Source organism: Pan troglodytes, chromosome X (assembly GCF_028858775.2).
Source record: "Pan troglodytes isolate AG18354 chromosome X, NHGRI_mPanTro3-v2.0_pri, whole genome shotgun sequence".
In the NCBI taxonomy this organism is placed as follows: domain Eukaryota; kingdom Metazoa; phylum Chordata; class Mammalia; order Primates; family Hominidae; genus Pan; species Pan troglodytes.
In genome coordinates, this window is record NC_072421.2 from 107,052,302 (window position 1) to 107,065,618 (window position 13,317).

The 13,317-nt window shown below is 38.8% G+C and overlaps 1 pseudogene; it reads left to right on the top strand.

The window, feature by feature from the left end:
• Positions 1-6,223: 6,223 nt before the first annotated feature.
• Positions 6,224-12,992, top strand: LOC465807 (mitofusin-1-like; annotated as a pseudogene).
• The last annotated feature ends 325 nt before the right edge of the window (positions 12,993-13,317 follow it).

Sequence of the window (13,317 nt, forward strand, 5' to 3'; positions counted from 1 at the left end):
GTGTTTCTTTAAAAAACACGATTCAGATCACGTCAGTCCTCTGCTCAAAAACCCCCAAAGCCTTTCCATCTCATTTTAAATGAAAGGTAAAGTATTTTCAGTGGCTTACAAGGTCCCCACTGTCTGGCCCCTGCTGACTCTCTGGACCTCATCTTTCTCATGCTCACTCAACTCCAGCTGCTTGTCCTTTTTGCTGAATGTGGACCACTCTAGGAAAGACACCTACTTATGGTCTTTGCCCCTACTCACAAGGCTGTTCCACCAGATATCTTCCTTCATGCCTCATCCTCACACTTCAGTCCTTTTCTGCTAAAATGTAATATAATAAGAGATCCTCTCTACCTATCCTTTCTAAGATAGCACATCCTTCAGCACTCTCTATCCCCCTACTTTGCTTATTTATTTTGTTATAAAGCACTTTTCACCACTAATATGTATCTTAATTTTTGCTATTTGTCTAAACCCACCAGAAAGTAAATTCCAAGAAGGTGAGGATTTTGTATATATCATTTACGACAGAATCCTGAGCACCTATTACAGTGCTTGGCATGTAGTAGCTGCTCATTAAATACTTGTTGAATAAATAAATGACCAAGATTAAGCATTAGTGAGGATGACCATTTGTGGTGCTTCATCTGTGAACTGCCATTTCATGTCCTTTGCCTGTTTTTCCATTGAAGTTCTTTTTTATTTCTTATTGATTTTTGTAGGAGACCTTTAGAGAAAGTGCATATTAATGCTTTGTCACCTGTTATAAATATTTTCTCCTTTTTGTCACTTGCCTTTTTATTTTGTTTATACTTTTGTCTATTGTAATGATTAATTTTCTATGTCAGTGCGACTAGGTTAAGGGATACCCAGATAGCTAAATACCCAGATACCCAGGTAAAACATTGATCCTGGGTGTGTCTTTGAGGGTGTTTCTAGAAGACAGTAGCATTTGAGTCAGTGGATTCAGTAAAGAAGATGCACCCTCACCCTCATCATCCAATCCATCGAGGGTCCAGAGAGAACAAACAAGTGGAGTAAGGGAAAATTCACTCTATCTTCTTCTGCTGGAAGATCCATCTTCTCCTGCCCTTGGACATCGGAGCTTCTGGTTCTCAGGACTTTGGATTCAGCCTGAGTCACACCACCATCTCTCCTGTTTCTCCAGCTTGCAGATGGCAGATCATGGAACTTCTCGGCTTCCATAATCATGTGAGCCAATTCCCGTAATAAATTCCCTCTTATCTATTTATCTATATCTATCTATCTATCTATCATCTATCTATCTATCTATCTATCATCTATCTATATCTCTATCAATCATCTCTATCTATCGATCATCTATCTCTATCTATCTAGCTATCTATTTATATCCTATTGGTCCTGTTTCCCTGGAGAACCCTAATACAGCTGTGCAGCTATTTTATGATTTTTATCTGTTCCAGCTTGGCATTTTTTTTTTGTTTATAACTTCTGATGTTCATGGAAAGCTTAACACAGTATTCCCTACCCCAGAATTACAAATACATGCTCTCATATTTTCAAGTACTTACATAGGTTTGGAGATATTTGTTTTCCTTAAGCTTTCATAAGGTTTAGATTCATCTTAGATTTTTTTTCATTAGATATATGCTGTCAAGCAGAGGTCTAACTTTATTTTGCACTTCTATCTTCTACATCTGTATGCCTGTGACCCTTAGAAAAATGTATGTGGGACCCACAGACATAACTTGGCAGCAAGCACTGAGTTCATCACTCCTATAATGGACCTTCCTATCAATCGGTGTGGTGGGAAAAAGTAAAATACCTTTGCCCACCACCACCCCCTTCTGCAGCCAGATGAGAAACCAAGGGATTAGGGAGCAAAGGTACCATTAGTTCCTTCATTCTCAGTCAATGTTGAAAAGCTTTTCTGGACAGAGGAGGGGCAAATACATTCTTAGCATAACATATACTTGCAATAGTTTGGATGTGGTGTGTCCCTGCCAAAACTCATATTGAAATTTGATCTCCAATGTGTTAGGAGGTGGGGCCTGGTGGGAGGTGTCGGGATCATGAAGGTGAATCCCTTATGAAGAGATTAAGGCCCTCCTGTGGAGGTGAGTTCTTCCTCTCACAGGAATGAATTAGTTCCTGTGAAAGTGGGTAGCTAATGTGAAATGTGATATACAAATTGTATCACTCTGCTTCAGAGCTCTAAAATGGAGCTGGGAAGCCATTCTCAGAAGGACTACCTATACAACATGTGAACTTGCAAAACAGGAACTTGCCTTGAACTTTGAACTGGGCTAAACCACCACAACAACAGCATCCTGGAAAACAGCTGAATTTTGCCAGTACTGCAACTCCTGAACAGTGACAACTAATGAACTATAGGCTCATTTACAAAGCCAGCCACCTCCACCAATGATACTTTCAAAACAACTGTAATCACCCTCAGCATCCTTTTAAAAATTGCTACTCTGCTTCCTCCCTTCGGCAGATAATTTGGCTTCTCGCTGAATCTGTGTCTCCCAAATTGCAATTCCTAAGGCCCTAATAAATGCTTGCTGCATTGCACTCAGTTCTTTTGCCTCTTCTTGGTTGACGTTAAATGGTGTCAGAAGTGGGATATGATGTTACTCTCTTACTATGCATTCTGGTGCTGCCACAGATTTGAGCACTGTACCTGCAGGAACTCCTTGTGTTCCATCACCTCCCTGACAGCTCCATACTCTGTTAGTGAGTCCCCTCTTTTCCCTGACCCTCCTAACTTGGTTTGAGGTTCATATCTTTATTGGGTGTTCTTTGTTGCCAGCTGTCCACAAAGGAAATTTTCCCCTTGTGGTGAGTATTCATGAGGGCTTTTGCTTCTAAGAGTATAGGTGCTGAGTCACCCCTTTCTAGGAATCTCGGTTTCTTGGTGCAAAAATTACATTGCTTCATCTTGTGAATGTCTTTCTTGATGGACAAATATAACTGAAAGTGATTTGGAATTACAATGGCCAACCTGGTGATCTTTTGAATTTCCACAATGCATTTTCTTCCACAGTTAGAAGGGCTAAAAGAAAAGACCAAATAGCCTAAATAGGATGTCTGCTTTAATTTGGTATCTTAAGGCATCTGAAAGATTCTAGGAATCTAAACTAGTGTCTCTAAAAGATAACAATGCCAAATTAATTCAAAGACTAAATTAGAAAAAACCCAGAAGCTTCTAAAAATGAAACAAATCTGGAAACAAGCACTTCTCTATTTGTCTTTGTCTTGTGTCTCCTCCCCCTCCTAGCCCTAGCTATTCCATTTCACTGCCATTCTTGGCACCCTCTTTGCTTATATGGTAAAAACTTATTCTAAACCTGAGCAATTCCTCCTGGGCTTTCCATAAAGAGGGTTATTGGATTGAGTCGCTATTGGAATAATTATACCATTGGAAATTCTAATCATCAGTGGCCAAAAGATGGATCCTTTTAGAGATCTCTCATTCTAAACAATTACCTTATTTGTATATAGGGGAGGATCAAATTTCTTTTAAAGGACATATAATAGTGTCATGCCTAGCCTTAGAAATTTTCTTGACTAAATTAAAGGGCAATCCTAAATCAAAGTTAAAATATTTTGTATGCTCAAACTGTCTGCTTTGGAGCCCATGCAGGATTTACCTCCCCCCACCCACCCCCCCAAAAAAAACACTTTACCCTATGGTCTAGGGCTGGGATTTGATGCTCTCACTGCCAGGGCCCAGGTTCGATTCCCAGTCAAGGAATCAGTCTCTGCTGATGTAAGCCCTTAAACGCAGGAAAAGAAACATTTATTGAAAAATTGGTTTGATATTTATGTGACTTAACTTTTTGGGGTATTCATTTGTTATTGATCCTCTCCCCTCCCATGAACATCTGTTGAGTTCCTGTCTTACCAACTTTCTCTTTTAATCCTTCATCTGTGGGTACATGGGATGGTCAGCTTTTGTGTGTAGACAGTCAGCTAAGAAGCTGAGATGTTAGAGAATATTGCTGGACACAAATGTGGGTTGTATCCCATTTGTGGCTAGCAAAACTGTCCTTTCTTTGAGCTGTCTTTGGGATGGTTCCGGGTCTTGTGAGGAATACTTTGCATTTGGAAATACCTCATGTGTCCTTGGTTAGGTCATATGCTTGGTTAAAGCTTTTCGGGTTTGGTGAGTCATTTGAAAGTCACCTTTGGGGGAAAAAAGTTCAAAAGCCAGTAATATTGACTGTTTTTCCTGGATGAAATCTGATAAGATATTTGAAAAGACACCCTTTTTATAGGAACACTATAGTCAGAAATCGGCTTAATTAAAAGTGGATTTTCAGGCTCTAATATTTTTAAAGGCCTTTCTGCTTTTTCTAGTTTAGATTCTGTTTTGGGGAATTTTTTCAGTCAACTGAAATCTCCTTTTCAATGATATGTTTGGTCCTTCTGTTTGCTCCCTTTCTTGTTGGCATGATTTTTGCTGAGAAAAAAATGTAAAGCTTCATTGGTCTTTCTGGGAAACTTAAAATTGGCTCCCCAAATTGGCTCCACTAAGACTTGTTCCGTTTCCTTCCACTTCTCCTCCTCCTTCCTTTTTGTCATCTTCAATTCCATATAACAAAATCTAGAGGAGAATTCTAGCCTCCCTAAAACCCCATTAAAAGGTGCACAGAGAAAGGTGCCACACAACTCCTTTTTAAGATCTTCTGTTTTCCTTGTGGAGCCCCAAGAGTCATGGACAGGTTCCTTTCAGATCTCAAGCTCTGGTCTCTTTTGCATTGAGTTCCCTGGTCTCTCTGGCTTTTGGGGGTACCAAGGATTAGTTTATGCTGTGAGAGAAAACTTGACCTATGTGTGTTTGATGACTGGTGGGTCACTAGCAAGGGCTGCAGTTTTGAAGGTGGCTGACAGTGGTTATTTAGAGTGAATGGTTATTACTGCACAGGCTACTCATTTTTTTTTTTTGCATGTTTAAATTTTTTTAAAAATGTGGTTTGCACATTTGCAGGCCATGAGAACATTTGCCACTGAGGGATGACTCCTGTGGTGAATGGGCTGATCACAGAGTGGGCTAATGAGTATTGGGTCTCCCACCACCTTCTGGAAATGTCTTTGCAGCGAAGTACACTGTGGAAGCCTTGCGCAGCCCAGTCCTGTAGTGTTTCTCTCTTTTGGAGGACAAGGGATTCAGTGTAAAGATGGGATCCTTGATTTTGGGGGATCTGGATGCTCTGCCTTCCAGCTGCTCCTGCTTTTCACATACATAAGTGTTAGGTCGTGGAAAGTGCAAATGATTTGTTGGCCCTATTCTTTAATGGGCTCTGCCCTGAGCTCAGTGGTCCAGTTGAAAAACAGAGACTAAATTAGAAGCCACCTATCTAAAAATATTAGTCTTCAAAATATGGCTTTCTGGCATTTGGTTATTTTGAAAAGCTTTCTGAATTTTCCTAGGCTCATCTGTATAATCCTATGGTTAATTCCTATTTATTTTGCGTTACATTGGTATCCATTTTTAATCTTTCTCTCACTAACACACCCAAACTCTTTCTTGAAAATGCTTAAATTCTCTTCCTGTGCTTTGAGATGTAAATTTTCTACCCTCTTTTCTCTAAAACTCAGTAAAAGCTTTGGCCATGTGGGACAGATAAACTTCAACTTGTTCCATTTACAGAGGCACAATTTAATCCAACTTTCTTTTTAAACTAGTGAATTTCACCTGTCACATGACTAATATTTTACAATCAAAGCTATACATTCTTTGTATTTTATGTATACATGTGTACATGTCGGTTTGTACATTGAATAAATGATACTAAATTTACTTATAAATAAATGAGTACTTATAAATTAAATAACTAGGCCATATGCTTTTTGAATTCACGTGACTTCAGTAATTTTTAGTAAATAAAGCTACTTTAAAAATTGTTGGTAAAATAAAATAGAAGTGTCTTCAGAATTTTAGATATAGTCACCTGAGTCTACCACTCAAACAAATGTATGCCATCTCTACTAGATGTTTTAAGGTCATAAAAGTCTTGCTTCTGTGATCATTTTGAGACTTGCTTGATGTGTCTGTGAGCTAAAGCTGTAATGGGAGGGTGATGGACCTCCCTAAAACCTTGTACACATCTTTCTGTGAACTTAAAGTCTTTTATTTTCAGCCTTTAAATACTGGGGTGTAGACAGGTGGCCATGGTGAAGCTGGAAGACATAGGTATGTCCACAGTGCCTAGGCCACAAGCTGCAGAGCAGAGCCAAGCCCAATATGGCCTCATCCTCTCTGGCCCAGCTGTGCCCCTTGACCATACTGGGAAGGGTCAGATCCTTCAGGCATTGTCTTCACAGCTCTGTCCCCTGTCTTGGGCTCTGCACCTGATATATATAACATTAAAATTACTTAACTCATATGTTTTACTCTAGAAATTTGGGTTACTGAAAGTTAAAATTATAGTTAATATATGTAATTAAAATTACTGGATATAAGAGAAACAATTCTGTACACAGACTGCATAAGAAAAGTAGGATGTTTTTGGTAAGAAAGTTTATAAGAAAGACAAGTGAATGTGTTTTTTCTTCAAAGAAAAGTAATCTTTGTCTAGTTTAAAGGTGATTTAAAGGTTGCTTTTGTTAAAGGAATAAAAAAGAATTATAGATATAACTGAATGGATATAGAAAGTTGAGGAAAGAGAGAGAATAAAAAAACTTGTAAGAGTTTATAAAAGAGTTGTGGAAATCTTATCTTATGTGGTCAGTCTAAGAATGGATAAATTTGTTTATAGAATTTTAGTAAAATTAGCTTTGTATTAATAATAGACCAATGCAAAGGTAGAATTTGATTTTCTCTTTTGAACAATATTTTTGTTTAGTAATAATAAGAAACAGTAAAAGACTAGTTCAACTTTTAAGTAAATTGCAAAAAAGAGAGGAGTTTGCCTCATGCTGTCTTTATTAGGTCATTTGATTATTTAGAAAACTGTTTTCTGTCAAAGAGTAAAAGTTTTTAGCTTTGTGAAGCCTTTTTATTATCACTTTGGCTAAATGAATGACTATTATTTTACAGTGACCTGTGATCCTATTCTGATATCAAGTGTTTTAAATCTTTGATATTTGACAAACTTCCCAAAATGAAATTTAAAATTCTAAATTAAGTCTTTTTGACTTTAAACAAACTTTTAGACATTTTTAAAAGATCCTCTGAGAAGGAGTTTGATACCAGCCTGGCCAATATGGTTAAACCCTGTCTCTACTAAAAAATACAAAAATTAGCTGGGCATGGTGGCATGCACCTGTAGTCCCAGCTACTCAGGAGGCTGAGGCAGGAGGATCTCTGGAACCCGGGAGGCGGAGGTTGCAGTGAGTGAGATCGTGCCACTTCACTCCAGCCTGAGCAGCAGAGCAAGACTCCATCTCAAAAAAAAAAAAAAAAAAAAGATCCTCTGAGAGTTCAAGAAAACATATTAGGCTTATTTTGTATGTTAAAATCAAATGGAAATCATTGTCCAATAAGAAATGGTGTTTAACTTTGAATTATGTTCATAGGGATGTTATTAATACGTGTTCCAAAATTGTGTGAGATTCAAAAAATCTGATATGTCCTAGTAAATTGCTGTATTCTGATGCTCTTTTTCTAAAAGGTCTTCGTAAATCTTAAAGTGTTGTGTCTTCAAGGAGGTTCATGGAAGAGGGTCTGACAGATACTCTGAAATACAGAACTCTGCTTATGACATTCAAATTATTCAACTGTACTGGGTAAAATTTTTTTTAAACTCTAATTTAAAAAGCTGTATTCATAAAATTGGTAACCCAACATTAAGCAGAACAAGAATTAATTACATGAGACTAACTTGATGAAGGACTGAAATGATTTTTATGACTTTTTGCTAGAACCATTGCTAATTCTTTTTATGGTTTTGTTTTCCAGAGTTAAGAATTTTTTTCCCTCTTAAGCTATTTTTACCTTATATCAATGGGTAATGTATACTTTTGTTAACAAAACTGAGACATTTACCTTTCTCTTTACCCGATTTATCTAGAATCCACAAATTATTCATGAGTATTCTTATTTTATGGCAATATAGTTGTCTGCCTAAGTTCAATAAGAATCTGTTTTCTTCTGTGACAGGATACAATTGAGACACTGGTTATTTTACCAAGGCTTTGACTGGAATATCATATTTTTGAAAGTGACCAGACTGCTTTGAGAAACTGAGATTGACTTTAAAGCCAATAGATGTGGAAAAAGACTGGCCTGGTACCTTGTCTACATGTTCCCCTACCTTTCAGTATTTAAAGAATGTCACTTTCTGATAGGTCCAGAAACCTCAAGGTATTTTGACAACTCTAACAAGAGAAGAATTCAGCTGGGTGTGGTGGCTCATGCCTGTAATCCCAGCACTTTGGGAGGCTAAGGTCGGTGGATTGCTTGAGCCCAGGAGTTTGAGACCAGCCTAGGCAACATGGCAAAACCCTGTTTCTACAAAAAATAAAAATTAGTTAGGTGTGGTGGCATGCACCTGTGAACCCAGCTACTCTGGAGGCTGAGGTGGGAGAATCACCTGAGCTAGGGAGGTCAAAGCTGCAGTGAGCTGTGATCTTGCCACTGCACTCCAGCCTGGGTGACAGAGTGAGACCCTGTCTCAAAAAAATATTAAAAAAAGAGAATTCACCCAATTCATACAAGAATTACAAGCACAAGTCTGACGGTGAATCCTTAGCTTGGCTTCCTACACTTAAGAAGCTTTTAAAAATCAAATCTGGTATTTCCTATTTTAAAAAGTTTCAGGAGTAGGAAGGAAGAGCCTCCTGGGAAGGTGATGACTCAACTGTCCTACTGAGAATGAGAAATAGGTATAGCTTTGGATGTGAAAAAGGTCCCAAAGCCCATTTCTTGCAGAAAGCCATAAATAGAAAGGGGGAGAGAGACCACAGTGTGTTTGGAGAACTCAAGTAGTTAAATTTAAGGTGCTACGAAACCACTGAGCAAAAGAAGAGGGTAGAGACTTTGTAAGCAAAAGCCAGATTGTAAAGGACCTTATATTAATATATCATGGCCAAGCAGTGGGAAGAGCTCTGTTAACAATGCAATGTTGTGGGATAAAGTTCTCACTAGTGGGATTGGCCATATAACCAACTGCTTCCTAAGTGTTGAAGGAACCGATGGAGATAAATCCTATCTTATGACAGAAGGATCAGATGAAAAAGAGTGTAAAGACAATTAATCAACTGGCCCATGCCCTTCACATGGACAAAAACTTGAAAGCTGGCTGTCTTGTACATGTGTTTTGGCCAAAAGCAAAATGTGCCCTCTTGAGAGATTACCTGGTGTTAGTAGACAGTCCAGGCACAGATGTTACTACAGAGCTGGATAGCTGGATTGATAAGTTTTGCCTAGATGCTGATGTCTTTGTTTTGGTTGCAAACTCTGAATCAACACTAACGAATACGGAAAAACATGTTTTCACAACATGAATGAGTGGCTTTCCAAGCCTAATATTTTCATTCTCAATAATCGTTGGGATGCCTCTGCATCAGAGCCAGAATATATGGAAGATGTGGGCCACCTGCTGAAGGATTTCAGGCAAGATTACAGGAATTTCAGAATTTTGAACAAATCTTTGAGGAGTGTATCTCACAGTCAGCAGTGAAAACAAAGTTTGAACAGCACACTATCAGAGCTAAACAGATACTAGCTACTGTGAAAAAACAATGGATTCAATAAACATGGCAGCTGAACAGAAAAGGCATTATGCAGTGGAAGAGAAGGAAGACCAAATTGATAGACTGGACTTTATCTGAAACCAGATGAACCTTTTAACACTGGATGTTAACAAAAAAAACAGGGAGGTTACTGGGGAGGTGGCAAACAAAGTGTCATGTGCAATGACAGATGAAATTTGTCAACTGTCTGTTTTGGTTGATGAATTTTGTTCAGTTTCATCCTACTCCAGATGTATTAAAAATATATAAAAGTGAATTAAATAAGCATATAGAGGATGGTATGGGAAGAAATTTGGCTGATTGATGCACCAATGAAGTAAACACCTTAGTGCTTCAGTTCCAGCAAGAAATTGTTGAAAATTTGAAGCCATTACTTCCAGCTGGTATATAGGATAAACTACATACACTGATCCCTTGCAAGAAATTTGATCTTAGTTATAATCTAAATTACCACAAGTTATGTTCAGATTTTCAAGAGGATATTGTGTTTCATTTTTCCCTGGGCTGGTCTTCCCTCGTACCTCAATTTTTGGGCCCTAGAAATGCTCAAATGGTGCTCCTAGGATTATCAGAGCCTATCTTTCAGCTCCCTAGATCTTTAGCTTCTACTCCCACTGCTCCTACCAGTCCAGCAATGCCAGATAATGCATCACAGGCAGAACTCATGATTACATTAGTAACAGGATTGGCTTCTCTTACATCTAGAACTTCTATGGGCATCGATAATGTTGGAGGAATGATTTGGAAAACTATAGGCTGGAAACTCATATCTGTTTCATTAACTATGTATGGAGCTTTGTATCTTTATGAAAGACTGTCCTGGACCACCCATGCCAAGGAGAGAGCCTTTAAACAGCAGTTTGTAAACTATGCAACTGGAAAACTGAAGATGATTGCTAGCTCCACAAGTGCAAACTGCAGCCACCAAGTAAAACAACAAATGGCTACCACTTTTGCTCGCCTGTGCCAACAAGTTGATATTACTCAAAGACAACTGGAAGAAGAAATTGCTAGATTACCCAAAGAAATAGATCAGTGGGAGAAAATACAAAACAATTTAAAGCTCTTAAGAAATAAAGCTGTTCAACTTGAATATGAGCTGGAGAATTTTACTAAGCAGTTTCTACCTTCATGCGATGAAGAATCCTAGCAATAGAGATTGCTTTGGTGACCATGATAGGAGGAAATGAAACTTGTAAGATCGGGACAATTGTTATTTTTATGAAATGACTTTAAATATGAATTTTACTAACTGTACCTAAATAGCAAAGCCCTATGTAGATTCTGTTAGTGATGTATCTCAGGGTATTGGTATTTTTGAAGAGTATTGTGTCCTTAGTTTTAATTTTGGGTAAAGAAAAACTAAAATCTGGAATTAGTTACAAGCAACAGCACCAACTTATGTGACCCTTGAGGGGTGGGGCTGTGAGCTCTTAATTTGTTTTTGATTCTGAAAATCTCTGCTTCCTGGCATCCAGGAGTTAGAGATTGAACCTTTCATCTTCTTTCTCAAAACTAGTTTTTGATGCTTTCTTTCCTGGGAATAGTCACTTTTTAATTTTATTTAATAAACTGCATTGCTGGAACCACACACACAAAAAGTTTCAGCAAAGCCAACTTAAAAGGAGCATATATGACCAATCATTATTTTTGCTACACTTTATGCAAATAATCAGGCCAAGTATGGTAAGACCAAAAGTTATTTTGCAAATAAATTGGCCCTACTATGATTCATCTTTGGTAAAAGTGGGAAACTGAAGACAGAAAAAATGTGTTTCAGAAGAAAACTATAGAACATCTGTTATTAGATTCTAACCCTGACCATTATTTTTTTGAGTTTTTATTACTTGCCTACAATTTAGACTGAATCTTGAATTCTTTCCTGGCTACAAGTCTCCAAACTAACAGTTCCACATATTTCTTCCATTTTTCCAACTGAAATTGCTACTAGGTTTGTTTTTAGGACCTGCAAACTGAAGCTCATGTATAAATGACCTTGACATACAAACTACAGACCAGAAAATCCTTTCATATTGCCACTGCCTATTTCCACTTTAATTGAGGGTTTTTCAAGTCTAACATCTAGACACCTCAACTGACTGCTCTCTAGACTCCAAGGAAACTGGTTTATAGACTATTCCAAACAATAGCTGTTTTTTGTTTGTTTGTTTGTTTGTTTGAGACGGAGTCTCACTCTTTCGCCCAGGCTGGACTGCAGTGGCGCCATCTTGGCTCACTGCAAGCTCCGCCTCCCGGGTTCACGCCATTCTCCTGCCTCAGCCTCCGAGTAGCTGGAACTATAGGCGCCCGCCACCACGCCCGTCTAATTTTTTCTATTTTTAGTAGAGACAGGGTTTCACTGTGTTAGCCAGGATGGTCTCGATCTCCCGACCTCGTGATCCGCCTGCCTCAGCCTCCCAAAGTGCTGGGATTACAGGCGTGAGCCACCGCGCCCGGCCTAGCTGTTGTTTTTCTTCTGTTGAGAGCCGGCTTGCAATGCCATCTCCTGAAATATGACACAACTGTTTAATTGGACTGGCCTCTTCCAAGAAATAGGGGACTAGTTTAATGGGATCCTTTGTCATTCAGCTATTGACTCAATTTTTTTCTCCACAGACACCAACTCAGATTTTAGTGTGTGAAAGTCTTGGGGAAGTATCAGATAGGGGAATACTGGAGTGCAGAAAATGATCCCCCATAATATGGCACGTTGGCATGCTGAGTGTTTTTGAAAATTGAAAAGCCCAAGAAATTAGCCTCATAATCAAAGTCGTTTTAACCTTGTCTAAGTTCTTCCCATCGAAGGGCCAGGAAGGACTCTCTGAATTTCCTTATCTGACCAAGAAAGTTCCTTTCCAAAAGAAACACAATTGCCTTCTATGCCCACCCTGAAATCTCATCTATTTCGGAAAAGAAGAATGAGGAATAACATTTAGACATGGTTAATTAAATGAATGCCTCTCCTGATATACAGCTAATTACTATAGACTAATGTGGGCCTCCTCACTTAAATAGCTCCCTTGTTACTCAAATTGATCAGTCTCTAAAGCCTTGGATACACACTGACTTTCAACAACCCCACTCCATGGAACATAACACTCTAGAAACAAATGCTTCCAGATCTGAGGGAAACTAATAACAAATCTGTAGCTTACCAATCAATAATTGATCAGTGATGCTGCCTCACATCAGATCTTAATCAAAACAGGGGAATGTGAAATGTGATCTACAAAATGATGTCATTCTGGTTCAGAGATGTATAATGCAGTTGGGAAGTCACTCGAAAAAGTACTACCTGCACAACCTGCAACCTTGTAAAACAGGAACTTGCTTGAACTTTTTTTTTTTTTTTGAGACGGAGTCTCGTGCTTGTCACCCAGGCTGCAGTGCAATGGTGCGATCTCGCCTCACTGCAACCTCCACCTTCCGAGTTCAAGCTATTCTCCTGCCTCAGCCTCCCAAGTAGCTGGGATAACAGGCACCCACCACCACACCCGACTAATTTTTGTATTTTTAGTAGAGACAGGGTTTCACCATGTTAGCCAGGTTGGTCTCGAATTCCTGGCCTCCAGTGATCCTCCCGCCTCAGCCTCCCAAAGTGCTGGGATGACAGGTGTGAGCCACTGCACCCGGCCGCCTGAA